Here is a 14148-nt window from a genome sequence, read left to right as displayed (position 1 = left end):
AATATGGAGGTCACAGAGTAATATTTTATTATATTTCTGCAGCTCCTTAAGGTAAACAAAGTCTTTTTTTCTCACAACAACTCAGAGGGTAGGAGTTGAAGCATAATTATCCCATTTTACAGATCATAAAATGTTAACTTTGTAAAGGATCTTAGAAGACAGACTTGGGGTCCTGGGAGATATATTGAATCTGAAGCCAGAGGATCTGGTTTGGAATCCTGCTACATCACTTCAGGTCTGTGACCTTAGGTCATTCCTTTCTCCTGTCTCTCTGTTCACATCTCTAAAATGAGGGATTTGGGCTAAGTGATTTTTTTTTTTTTTAGCTCTGAAGCCAGGAAGAGCTAGTGGTCCAGAGGGATGAGCACTTGATAGTAGTCAAAGAACATGAATTGAAGTCCTGTTTCTGTCCCTGATGACCACTGTGCCCTTGAGTGTGCCTCAGTTTCCTCATCTGTAAAAAGGAAGTGGGGTTGGACCAGATGGTCCTGATAGTCCCTTTTAGCTCTGAATCTATAATCCCATGTGAAATGTTGTCGTAGAGAATCTCAAAGTTGGAAGGGACTTCAGAGATCATTTAGTCTAATTTGAATTGGATTAGGAATCTTTTTGGCACCATCTTGGAATGCTCTTCTTCAAGGAGGGAGTTTAAAAGGTAGAGTGATGAACTTGGAGTCAGTATGAACTAGTTTTAGACTTTACTTCCTGTACTTGTGAGCTATGTACCTGTAAGTCATCTTTTTCCCTTACATCTCTGAGTCTCAGTTTCCCCATCAGTAAATGAGAATAATAGCAAAGTCGATCACAAAGTTTTTGTGAGACTCACAAGAGATAGTGATTGGAAAGCACAAGGTATTTACTACATGTTTATTAACTGACCAACTACAGTACTATATGTGAGAGCTACTGATAGATTTATGTCCTTGATGGAGAAACTGAGACCTAGAGAGATGACTTACCAAGAAAAGTGAACAATTTACACCCAGGACTGTGGATTCAGTACAGTGTTTGTTCTGTCATTCTACACTGCCTTCCTGAAAAATTGATTTCATTCCTTTAAACTGATTTTTTTTTTCTGGTGGTTTAGTTCAAGGAAAAACCCTATAAAATGAATAATAGTCATCTGACCAGAATCATATTGGATTCCCTACAACCAAAATGTTTCATTGTAGATTTGACCTTTCATGTCTTAGTCTTGCTTCTTGCCAGGCATCCAAATTATTTGAATTTCTCTTTGGGTAAGAGCACCTTGTCCATAATAAACCTCTTGTATGTAACAGGAGGACCTTACTAGGTTATTACATGAAAGTAAAAGTGTTTCCCAATAGCTGTTTTTTCCAATGGAAATGGCATGGTGGGGGTGGGGCAGAATCAGAGGGCTGCCTAGAGAGCAGGAAGCAGTTTGAATCTGCAAGGATATTGCCTAATTCAATGTCATCATTTACAGGGCAGTGAACTGAAGCCCTAGAATTTAAGTGATTTCTTGCTCAATCTATAGGTAGTGAGTGCTAAAGCTAGGCTTTGAATCCCCATCCTCCAAATCCAAAGATAGAACTTATATCATAGGAAACATATTGTTGATGGGAGCTGTTAATCCTGGATGGAGTCATTTGAGTCACCTCAATGTTAATTTTCAATTAATTATCAATTAAAGCAAGTACGGTTTTCTAGCTACCTAGACACAAAATGTTTAAGGAAAGGAAGATGATATTGTTTAAAACAGAGATGACTGGCAGACTCTGTGAGAGGAATTAAGATGCCTAAATGAAATCAGGTTGTGATTCTTATGAAAAATGCAATGACCATATTTGCATTGTGTGCCCTTCAATGCTCATTGTCATTGGTGGCATTCTTGCCTTGAAATTGGTGAGGGGGAAGATCAACAAGCTAGAAATTTTCTTTTTAGGTTTTTGCAAGGCAAATGGGGTTAAGTGGCTTGCCCAAGGCCACACAGCCAGGCAATTATCAAGTGTCTGAGACCGGATTTGAACCCAGGTACTCCTGACTCCAGGGCTGGTGCTTTATCCTCTGCGCCACCTAGCTGCCCCCAAACTAGAAAATTTTTTTAAAAAGTGACTGATCTTTTGAACCTTATATACCTAGAACAAAGCAAAACTAATTTCTTGAACAAAAATTTTTCTTATTCCAAATTCAATGAGATATTTTGGGTACCATGGTTTAGTAGCTACAGATAGACTTGGGGCTTTTGTATATTAGTTTGAATGCAAAGAACAGTTGGGAAGCTTAGAGCTGTGCTGTTGCATCCTTGTGAAATACCCATTTTTCCCAATGTCCAAGTACTTTATAAGTAATAATCTTATTGAGCATTTTTTTAAAATAATATTTTATTTTTTTGCCCCAATTATATCTTTCGCATTCATTCTTACAAGATTTTGAGTTCCAGATTTTTCTCTTTCCCTCCCTTCCTTCCTCTCTTCTGCAAATGTTAGACAGTTTGATATAGTTTAGGCATGTACTATCAGGTGTCTCATTATAAGTAATAATCTTAAAAATAACCTGGTGAAGATGACAATTAATGGGTTGATAAATTCCTTTATTTTGAATGAAATGCCAAGATAACTGGTTTTAAAATTTAGATCTGTTAGGCAATTCAGAGATCATCAAATTTCATTCTCCCTAACTCCAAATTTTACAGATGGAGAACCTGAAACCTCAAGAGATTCCTAAGCTTCTAAAAGCAATAATTAGTAGAGCCTGGGTTTATTTTCTTCACTCTGTTCACATGTACCTCTGATTCTCATTGGTGTCTTGTTACTTCACTTCCCATTTCACTTAAATCTAATTTACTCACAAGTCAAAACATCACCCTGTGATGTCACTGATCCTCTTTGAAAATGAAGGAACAGCAATAACAACATCTAGCTTGAATGAATAACTTCACACTTTAGAAAGGGTAGAAAAGACTTCTTTGTACCTAAAGACATTATTGTCTTTGTTATCTGTCTTTTACAATCTGTAATTTCTGGATTGGGATGGGGTGGGAGGTTCATTCAATTAACCAACAGATCTAGTTCTCCATCACTATACATGGAAATTATTCTAAATTACTTTAAGGTAGTGTGATGATTTACAAAGGAGAGGGATGAATAGTAAGAACATATGATACTGCATTAGATATGATAGGATGATAATATATACTTACAGAGTGCTAAATTAAAGTATTAAAAACAAAGATAATCTTAAATGGGAGAGATGAGACCATTAGGTTTAAAAGAGTTTGGGGTAGCTAGATAACTCAGTGGGTTTTAGGATCAGGAAAACCCAACATCATGAATTTAAATCCAGGCTCAGACACCTTGGTCAAGTCATTTAACCCCATTTGCTTCAGTTCTTCACTTATAAAATGAACTGGAGAAGGAAATGGCAAACCACTCTAGTATCTTTGCAAAGAAAACCTCAAATGGAGTCAAAGAGTCTAAAATAACTCAACAACTAAGAAAGGTTCTTATAATCACCCATTTTCTCATCTATTTCCTTGAAAAGAGATAGGCTGATAATTCTTTCCGTGTGTTTTATATAACCCTAGGTGTTCAATAAATGATCAAGAACAAGACATGAGCTAAGTAAGTACTTTTAAAAGAAGAGTGAAAAGAGTGTAGTATTTATAGAGAATATATAATCTTGTTATTAAGGACTGTGAATGAGATTTGTCCACTTTTGGGTCTTGTCAATTAAAAAAAACTTTCCTATTTGTAATGTAAAATGCTTAGGATTTTGGAATTTGTAAAGTATAAACTTATACCCTCAGATGCTTTGATTAGCCCACCAACTAGAGTTGAATGTAGAAAGACACCTTCTTGATATGTGATTCATTATTCCATTGTCCCTCAGTAACCATTTATCCAATGCAACTGAATTTCAGGCACTGGGGAAAAGACATAATTTACTTAAGGAATGGTCTCTGTCCTTATGCATTTACTATCTTCTAGAAGGATAAGACAAAAATGCAAATAGCCTTAGTGCATGACTATAAATTTATTAAGAGTTCTCTAACAAAATACCACATGATGTCAAAGTGGAAAGTGTATTACTGAAAGATCAGGAAGGTAGTAGCATTTAATTTGTCTCTTAAGAATGAATTCTTAAGGGACAACTAACTGGAGCAGTGGTTAGAGCACCAACCCTGCAGTTAGGAAGACCTGAGTTCAAATTTGACCTCAGACACTTGATGTTTCCTAGCTGTGTGACCTTGGGCAAGTCACATAATCCCTTGCCTCTCAAAAGTCAAAGAAAATAAAAGAATGGATTCTTGTTTTTTAGCAGGTGAAATGGTCAAGGGAGGACAATGGACACAGACAACAATGTGAGAAAATGCACCATGGTGAGAAAGCTTTGGGGGTGTATACCTGGGCAGGAAGTAAAACCAGTTTGACTGAAGCATAGAGGTCAGAGAAGGAAGTAATAGGAGATAAGCCAGGAAAAAGTGTTTTGTATTTGTATGACTTCAAAAGGCATCACAACTTCCAAAGTATTGAAAATGAATATCATAGACAAGGCAATTGAGTCATGCATGGTAGTCATGGACAAGCTGAAACATTCAACGTGGGGATCTTTGAAGAGAAGGAGAAAAGGCTATTATTGGGGACATGGACAATAGGAGAGGAAAACATGTTGGTCACAGGCTGAGAGAGAGAAGATAACTCGAGTGCTCCCCTGGTGCCCTTTTTGGCAGCAGAAAGGAAGGAAATCCTCCATCATCTGAGTAATGCCCTTATGGGATCTTTAGGGGAGCCCACGGATGAAAGTTGTACAGGATGGGCAGACAAAGATTTAGATGATTTCATTTAGATGTTTCACTTATTCAGAAGTATCTCAATACTATGGTCCAATGGGCCTGGTGTAAAACCAGAGGCCGCAGTCATGTTGATTAGTCAGTCACTCAGTTATCATTTATTAAGTATCTACTATGTACTAAGCACTGAAGATACAAAGAAAGTCAAAAAGGGACTCACAGTCAGATGGGGGGAGACAATTCTTAAAGCCAACAAAAAACTCCAAAAAACAAAAACCATGTCCCAATATGATATATTCAGGATAAGTTGGAAATAGGCTGAGAGGAAAGACACTAGGATTAAGGAGGACTGGAAAAGGCTTCTTGCAGCAGATAGGATTTTAGTTAAGATCTGAAATAAGATAGAGAACCCATGAGGCCAAGATAAAGAGGGAGAATATTCCAAACTTGGCGGCAACCAGTGAAAATGCTCAGCCAGGAGACAGAATGACATGTGCAAGGAATAACAAAGATGCTACTGTCACTGAATTGTAGAGTATGAGGTGGAGAAGAAGGTGTAAGAAACCTAAAAAGGAAGAAAGGGATTATATTTTGAAGGATTTTTATATATGACAGTTTATTAAATGGGAGAGAGTGATATGGTTGGCTTTGCAATTTAGAAAGATCATTTGATCTCTGATGGACTGGAGTGGACTGGAGTGGAGGAAGAATTGAGACAGGAAGGCCAATTAGTGGCTATTACAATAGTCCTGGCATGATAGGGACCTTTATCTAGGTAATGGTAGTATCAGAATAGAAAAGGTGACATATGTGACAGATGATGCAAAAGGAGAATTGATAGATCTTCACAACAGATTGGAAAAGGGATATACAATAGAAAGAAGAGTTGAAGTTGACACAATTTTTGAGCCTGTGTGACTGGAGGATAGTGGTACTCCCAACAGCAAAAAGCAAGTTAGGTAAGGGAAAGGATAAAAATGATAAATTCAATTCATAAGATATTCTTTTTGAGATGTCTATTGGGCAAAAGGAGTGAGAGATAGGGAGGAATTGAAGTTGGCGTCTCATTTTTGAGTCTGGGTAAAATGAAGGATGGCAATACCTTAAACAATAAAAGGCAAGTTAGAAAGAGGGATTTTGGGTGGAGTTGGGGGTTAGGATGGGAGATAAAAAAGTCAGTTAGGGTACATTGAATATCTAATATATAACATAGATATATAATATCTATAGGACACAGATTGAGGTGTCTAATAAAAATAGTCTTGAGATTCAAGACTAGAGATCAAGAGAAGTTAGAACTGGATAAGTAGAACTGAGAGTCTTTGGCATTAGGATGCAAATAGAATCCATGGATACCGAGGCCATCAAATGATAATAAAATTTTCCTATGCTCATCTTGTGAGAAAAAAAGTAAAAGAATTTCAGCAAGACATTTTTTTCATAAGTTGTCATGTGGTTTAAAATATTGATAACCAGGCCTGTTTCCATGATGTGACTAACTCTTTGAATCTATCAGTTAGCTTCCCAGATAACTTTTGCCAATTGCTACAAAGCTGGATGGAGAAGAGAAGAGAACCTGTGCAGAACTTTGAAGAACACCTAAGCTTAGAGAACATGATATGGAGGATGATCTAGTAATGGATAAGTGGTCAGACAGGTAGGAGGAGAACCAGGGCAGAGCAGTGTCATGAAATCCTGGAGAGAAGGGAGTATCAAGAAAAAGAGGGTGATTGACAGAGATCAAAATGGATGACAATAGAGGAAAAGGCAATTAAAGCTGGCAATTGAGAAATCTTTAATAACCTTAGGGAGAGCAGTTTTGGCTGAATGATGAGGAAGCCAGAATGAGGCCATTGTAGATAAACTACTCACAGTGTTTAACCCAAAAGGGAGGAGGCATATAGGATGATGGCTTGCATGATGGACATATCAAGGACTACTTTTCGGAAGATAAAAGAGAAATAAGAATGTAAGTGGTAGGAAAGCAGTCAATAGATGGGAAGCAATTAGTGAGAAAAGGGATGACAGTGGGGGGCAGTCTGCTAAGAGAACATGGAATGAAACAGGGTCACTTGTGCATATAGAAGGACTTGCCTTGGTAGGAGTAGGGTTACCTTTTCATTTGAAATGAGTGAAGGAGGGTTAGTGGTAGAAAGCACCTGAGTGAAGTGAGATGAGGACATGACTTCATTTTTTTTTCAATGAAATGGTGACAGAATTATAGAAGGTTTAAGAAAGAATAAAAAAAAGGTCTGGAAAAGAACCTGTGGTGAGAGGGATAGTATGTTTATCATTGAGGAATGAATAAAAAGGGGATGATGAGAAAAAAAGTTATGGTGAGAGCCTTTCATTATAGCAGCACGTGACAGATGGTGAAAAAACAGAGATATTATATATTCAGAGGATTATTTCACTTTTTTTTTTTCAGATAGTGATGATCTCCTTTTCCTGCTTTTAGGCTATAGATTTAGAGATGAGGAAATCTAGACCAACCCCTTCATTTTACAGATAAGAATTGTATCCTAGAGAAATTACATGACTTGAGTAAGGAAAAACAAGTACTTGGTAGAATTTGAACTCAGATTACCCACAAAATCTTTTATATGTCACCACATTGTCCCTCTTAGTAACAGGAAATAGCTGGAGTGGACAGTTGATCATGTGTCTTGATAGATGACTCGTTGACTTTGGCATATATATATGTATATATATACGTATATATATACATATATATATGTGTGTGTGTATATATATATATATATATATATATATATATATATATATATATATAGTGACCCTAAGCCTGAAGAATAAGGGTTCCTAATCTTTTTTTGTGTGTATTCTGGACTTCTTTGTCAGACAGGTAAGATCTGTGGGATACCTCCGAATCTTGTTTTTAAGTACATAAAGTACACACAGATCTATAAAGGAAACTAATTATATTGAAATATAGATATCAACAAATTCTTTGGCCCCATATTAAGAATTCCTGTTTTAGAAAATCACTCAGTGTTAAAGTCAGACCTTCACCTCTGTGAGATTGCAGATTGAGAAAGAAATGCCTCTGACAGATTGGAGCAACCTTGGGAATGCATACTGAATATGAGAACATGGGCCAGTTTTCTTTGGCTTCCAGATTGGTAGCTAGCTGTGGCAATAGATTTCATCTTTGATGCTTTCCAGCTGGCTCATCCACACCATCTTCCTACTCCCATCTTGTGAGAAGGAAAAGTGTAAGAATTTTTGCACGATGTTTTTCATGGTTTAGGACATTGATAGCAAGGCCTATTTTTTTTTTTATGATATAACTTTAGTTCCTTGAATCTTCTCAGATAGCCTTTGCAAATAGCCAGGAAGTTGGATGTACCAGAGATCAATGAGAACACTGGTATAGTATCATCATAAAGTCTTGGAATTAGCCTGTTAGATCTCTTGGCCTTGGATCCATCTGAATTATAAGTATTCAGTTATGTAATTTATGTACATTGTTTTGGGATTTTTGAATAAGCTATCTCTATCTCCAGCTACATCTCTATCTATATACACATACATATACATAACAATATGCACATGTAATATAACTTACCTATGCATTTATGTACATATGGTTATAAGTGAATATGCATACATGCATGCATACATCCATATCCAGACCTCCATTCAGTCATATACACCTTTTCCATGTAAGTATCTTATCCCTTTGCTAATTCACAGGTTCCAGTAGAGCAGACTTTTGAATCTTGTCTCTCACAAAATCTCAGAATTGGAAGAGACGTCAGCCTATCCGGAAGAAAAATTTATATCTGATTGGACAAATGGGCATCCAGAATTTTTATTTGGATAGTAGTGAGGGGAAATTCACTACCATCTGAACCAGTCCATTATACTTTTGAATAATTCTAATTCTCACTATGCTTTTCTTTACAAAATGGCTATGTTTGACTTTTTGGAGGGGATAAATTCTACCCATTTCCACCAGAGCCGAGTAGAGTAAAACTATTCCTTCTTTCATATGACAGAACCTGATCCCCCCAGCATAGTGCTCTGCTCACAGTGTTTGATGAATGTGTGTTGTTGGAATTCTTCTCATTTACTGTCTTGTTAGAGTGAGTTTCCTTGGGTAGTTGGATCTGGTCTATCCTTCTGGAAATGATCTGGAATTCATAAGTTAAGTACTTCTCTGAAATTAAATTTTTAGCAAATGCTACAAAACAATTCTTGACTTTTTTGTTTGGACTTGAGTCCTAGAGAAAATGGTAAATTAAAAGTTTATTCTATGTGCTTTTTTGTGGACAACTGATTGTTAAACATTTACCATTTGGATTCATAACTCAACTTATGAATTCCAGATCATTTCCAGAAGGATAGACCAAGGGCAGTGTTTTAATGGTGGGAGATCAAGACAGACTCTCTTTTAATTCCTTTTAAATTCAATCTTTTATTGGTATGAACAAAAGCACGTTGGGATTGGTCAACTGATCTGAACTCAATTGAAATTGTGACACCCACTTTTGATTTGATTTCCCCATTAAAGTTGACTGGTTTTAAAATGATGCCACAAACATGCCTATCTCTTTTTCCTGGTTATGGGACATGTGGAAGATCAGAAATGTGACTTTGAGGCTGAAGCTCACAGGACTCGTCATCAGCCACTCTCTTTGATGTCTTTCTTGCCCAAACTTCAGAGTTATCCATGGCCCTAGTGTGGGTGATGGGAGATATCCAGGAAATACAGATCTGGGCCTGAGTTCCTGGCTGTCTCTCCTGGGGGTGCAGCCTCTAGAACCATCCTCAGCACTGAAGGAGACAATAGAGAAAATCCTGAGCATCGACTTGGAACTTCTGCAAGCTCCTTGCTTGGCTTTTCATTTCTCCACTGTTCTATACTCTTCATTGTGAGCCTTGTCAGGCAGTATGGGGCTGGCTTAAATGTCTGCTCTTTTCCTAAATGGGTTATTAATGGAGCCCTTAAATTTCATTTCCAGTGCATTGCTACAGCTGTGTTCCCAGCCTTTTACTTGCTCACAAATTAAAATGAATTACAATGTCTGGCTATAAGAAGATATACGACTTATATTTTAACAAACTTACCAGAACTTATAAATCCAGATAAGTGTGATACTTTCAAGTAACTATCATGGGAGTCACACTTATTTGCTGCCATTGCTTTCAAATATTTTAAAAAATTCTTCTTTTGAGATTTGCCCTTGGAACCTATCAACAGGTTACACAATAATAGGTATAGCTAAATGTTTTTTTTAAATTGCAAAGGACTTTGCACCTGTGTTCTCGTTTGATGTTCATAATAGCACTTTGAGATAGGAAATAGGAATCCCCATTGAGGAAACTGAGGCTCAGTAAGATACATGCCCTATTTAAAGTCATACATTAAAGAGACAGTGTGAAATCTACCTATATGCATGACCACATTAGAAAATATTTCATTATTTAAAGGTTATAGGTTTGCTTTCTTGAATCCAAAGCACCATTCCCTGCTTTGAGCACCTACCTTGGACTTTTCATTGGACTTGGCTCCGAGTGACTTGCTTCCATAAATCAAGTTGATTCTTAAAGGCCAAAGCTTTGTCACAGATGGGATGTTGAAAAAGAATTTGCCTCACAGGCTCTGAAGGTAGTAGTCCCCAAAGAGTTATTCCAAAGGTATTTTGTTATATGCAGTTTTGGCTTTGCCATCCAAGAACTCAAGGTTGGGGGTGCTGCTGCTGCAGAGGAATAGAGGGGAGGCAGTGATTGTTGGCACTGATGACTATACCTTCTTAACTCCTCTGCTTTCAAGTCATTCTCCCTCCTCTGATAAGAAATTCAGTATTTGGTTCTCAATCTTCCGTTCCTCCCCAGTGTCTGCTCTTATAATTGGATAGTAACTATTTGTATTGCTATTTCTCCCAACACCCTAGTCTTCTAATTTATTAACCTTGATTACCATGGCCAGCATCTTGACTCGATTTCAGTCATCTGAAGGGGGAGTCACCCCTTAGACTAGTGAATCATAGATTTTGAGAGTCAGAGAGGACATCGGTTGTCAATCCAGGGGTTTCCACATTTGGCAACATGTACCTGCATGGAGAGGGCAGCTAAGTGGTACAGTGGATAGAGCACTGATACAGGAGTTAGGAGAACTGAGTTAAAATCTGACCTCAGATCCTTACTAACTGTATGACCCTGAACAAGTCACTTAACTCTGTTTATCTTAGTTTTCTCATCTGCAAAATGAGTTGGAGAAGGAAATGACAAACCACTCCAGTATCTTTTCCAAGAAAACCCCAAATGGGGTCAGGAAGAGTTGTATATGACTGAGCTGACTCAGCAACAATAACACACCCAGCAGAATAAGAAGCTTATCAATGGGATACAGGCAGTGGTGTGCTGGTAAATGTTTAACAATCAGTTGTCCACAAAAAAAAGCACATAGACTAAACTTTTAAGTTACCATTTTCTCTAGGACTCAAGTCTAGACAAAAAAAGTCAAGAATTGTTTTGTAGTATTTGCTACAAATTTAATTTCAGAGAGTAAGTACTTGAAATTTTACCAATCAGCTTTCAGGAGCTTGTACAAGGTAATTCTAGTATACCCAGGAATACAGGAAATATTTTTTTCTTTTTAGGTTTTTGCAAGGTAAATGGGGTTAAGTGACTTACCCAAGGCCACCCAGCTAGGTAATTATTAAGTGTCTGAGGCTGGATTTGAACTCAGGTACTCTTGACTCCAGGGCTGGTGCTCTATCCACTGTACAACCTAGTCGCCCCAATATAGGAAACATTTGGTAAATAAAACTCTATTATCTTATTGTAGTTAATCTACTTTATTTTAGAATTGCATATGCATAGTAAACTGTAGAACTTGTTTCATTTCATATTAAATAGTAGTTATGAGAAGGTTTGCTACAAGTCAGAGGATGTGGAGATTGCTGAATATTGGGAGCTGCTATCTAGTCCAAGCCACAGACAAAAGTTATACATACACAAATAGAAACTCAAAAGGCTAGAGTGTTGGACTTGGAATCAGAAAGAGTTGAATTAAAAACTGTCTTATCTGTATGACCCTGGGCAAGTCACTTTACCTCTGTTCAATCTACTGGAAAATGAAATGCAGTTGGTCTAGTATTTCACCACGAAAAACCCCAAGGACAATATTGACATGTTATGGACCGTGAGGTCACAAAGAGTAGCTCACAACTGGACAACACAGCATTTATGTTACTCTTTAAGGTTTGCAATATGCTTTACAAGTTATCTAATTTGATCTTTATAGTAAACCTATGAAGAAAGAAAACAGATTTTTTTAAGCAGCGTTCTAGTAGTAGTGGTATCTGAAGTGGGATTTGAACACAGGTCTTTTGCATCAAAATCAACACTCTATGTCTGTCTCTATCTCACTCCAATTTTCCTGCTTAATTGAAAATACTGAGCCTACCCTCATAAACTCTCCAGCCTCTCCTTACTTATACCTCAATACCTCCCTAAAGCTCCTTCTAAACATCTGGCTTTTCTTTTACTGTTGTTTCAGAGGATAGCGTGGTGAATTTACAAGGTTGTAATCTTTGCTTGGCATCCTTACTTGTCCACACCTCTTCCTAATGGGTTTGGACATGCCCTCCGGCACCTTGTTAAGAGGACAAAAAAACCCCAAACTAGTTCAAGTCTTATGGCTGGGTCTGTTAGAAGGTGATTGGGTTGGTCTGGAGCTGCCTATTGGTGCCTTCTAGTGGATGGGTTTCAGTAATTGAGGCTGGAACCTCAAAATGATTTCATTAGTTTGGATCTGTGGGAGAGGAGTCACCTCTGTGTGGGTCTATAGGAATGAGCCAACAGACCTTCTTCAACCCCTTTGGCTTCTTTTCCCCTTCATTTTTTGCAGAGATTATGAAAGAAAGCTTAGAGAGAAAGGAGGTGCTTAGTAGAGCAGAGTTATCTGCCTTTACCCCCATCAGCCCTCCTGGTGTTTAGGGTGGCCATGTCATCGGATGAGACAATAGAAGTAGAGGCAATGGAATAAGTCTCCTTAGAACATGAGATTCCATTTGAATTTATATTTTCTTTGAGCAACATTTTGAAACATAGATTGAAGAATATAACTTGTGTCTCCTAGATATGTTAAGTTAGGCCAGTTCTATGAGGGAGGAGTTTTAATAGTAGAGGAAAAGACATTTGAAGTGTTCTGTGATGGCACTTTAATCAGTTTCTCTGGAAAAAGAAGATTAAATAATACAGTAGAACCCAACAAAAGGAAAAGTAAAAGAAAAAAGGCAACAACAAGCGTTTTCTTTTGGCCCTGATGACAGTTCTCCCAGTGGGATCAGTCTGTTCTGATGAAAGGAAAGAAAGCATGGTAGGGGGCGGCAGAATTAGCTTGGGAGGCTATTCTTTCACTCATTTGATTTCTGTGAGGGTTTAAGATGTTTTATAGGAACCCGATCAGCTCAGGCCCTGAGCAGGGAACCTGCCAGGGCTATGAGTAAACAGTCCTAGATAGATTGTCCTCGAGGCAGCTAGCCAGCCTGGACTTTGCCCTGATTAATCAGCCCAAGAGAGGCTGGGTAGTCGTAAAGGTAACTTGGAGAGGCTAGGAGAGTCAGGGGACAGGTAGGGAGTAGTGGATGTGGCAGCTGGACTTTGACAGTTTCCTCCAGGAAAGGAGAAACGGACCCATTCCAAGGAGGAATTTAAAGCTGCTGAAGCTAGAAGGTGGGGATCCAACCGATCTGAGCTGGCAGGTACACGGTAGGGTACGGGACATATTGGGCCCCTTCTCCTGACTTTGGCGGGGACCCGCTGTAGCCGTCAGCTCTGAAATGACAGTTGTAGGAGAGTTGTTTATTTTGGTGCATAGATAGAGTCAGGGTCAATATTGTATCTCTGGAGGAGTTCTTGGATGTTTTTCAATTCTTTTCCTTGAAGGTGATGCTCGATTCATCAGAATCATTAAATATCCAATTCAATGAGCATTTTTTAAGCACCTGCTCTTGATTAGGAACTATCTGAAACACTGGAGCCACAAAGTCAAAAATTAAAAAAAAAACTCCCTGCCTATAAGAAGCACACATTCTTTTGAGAGAATAACATGTACATATAACATTAAATACAAAATCTTTCTAAGGAGGGCATTGTACTATTATTAATAAGTTTATTAGCAATAGTATGTGGGTTCAGGGGACAATGGACAAGGGTCACACTTGGGGAAAGGGGCTGTTATGAAGCATTGTGAGCAAGTGAGGAATGGGGGCCAGGGAAGGGAACTTTAGCCTTGGCAACCTACCCTTGTCAATCCCAGGGACTCCAAGTAGAGCCAGAGGGCAGTAGATTATCATGTCCTCCACAGAAGCAGTGGGAATGTTGATTTGATTATCAGCTCCTGATCAATAGGTGGGAAGGGC

At 38.1% G+C, this 14148-nt stretch overlaps 1 protein-coding gene across 1 annotated transcript in view; it reads left to right on the top strand.

Moving 5' to 3' along the window:
- Nucleotides 1–13281: 13281 nt before the first annotated feature.
- Nucleotides 13282–14148, top strand: part of SEC16B (SEC16 homolog B, endoplasmic reticulum export factor) — an 88790-nt gene continuing 87923 nt past the window's right edge. Inside the window, exon 1 of the mRNA XM_074222111.1 lies at nt 13282–13488. The gene's annotated coding sequence lies outside the window, so the exon portion shown is untranslated. The remainder of the gene's footprint in view (nt 13489–14148) is intronic.

The sequence above is a fragment of the Macrotis lagotis genome, chromosome 2 (genome assembly GCF_037893015.1).
Source record: "Macrotis lagotis isolate mMagLag1 chromosome 2, bilby.v1.9.chrom.fasta, whole genome shotgun sequence".
Lineage (NCBI taxonomy): Eukaryota > Metazoa > Chordata > Mammalia > Peramelemorphia > Peramelidae > Macrotis > Macrotis lagotis.
Note: the sequence above shows the minus strand (reverse complement) of the source record. Positions and strands in the feature narration are given on the sequence as shown.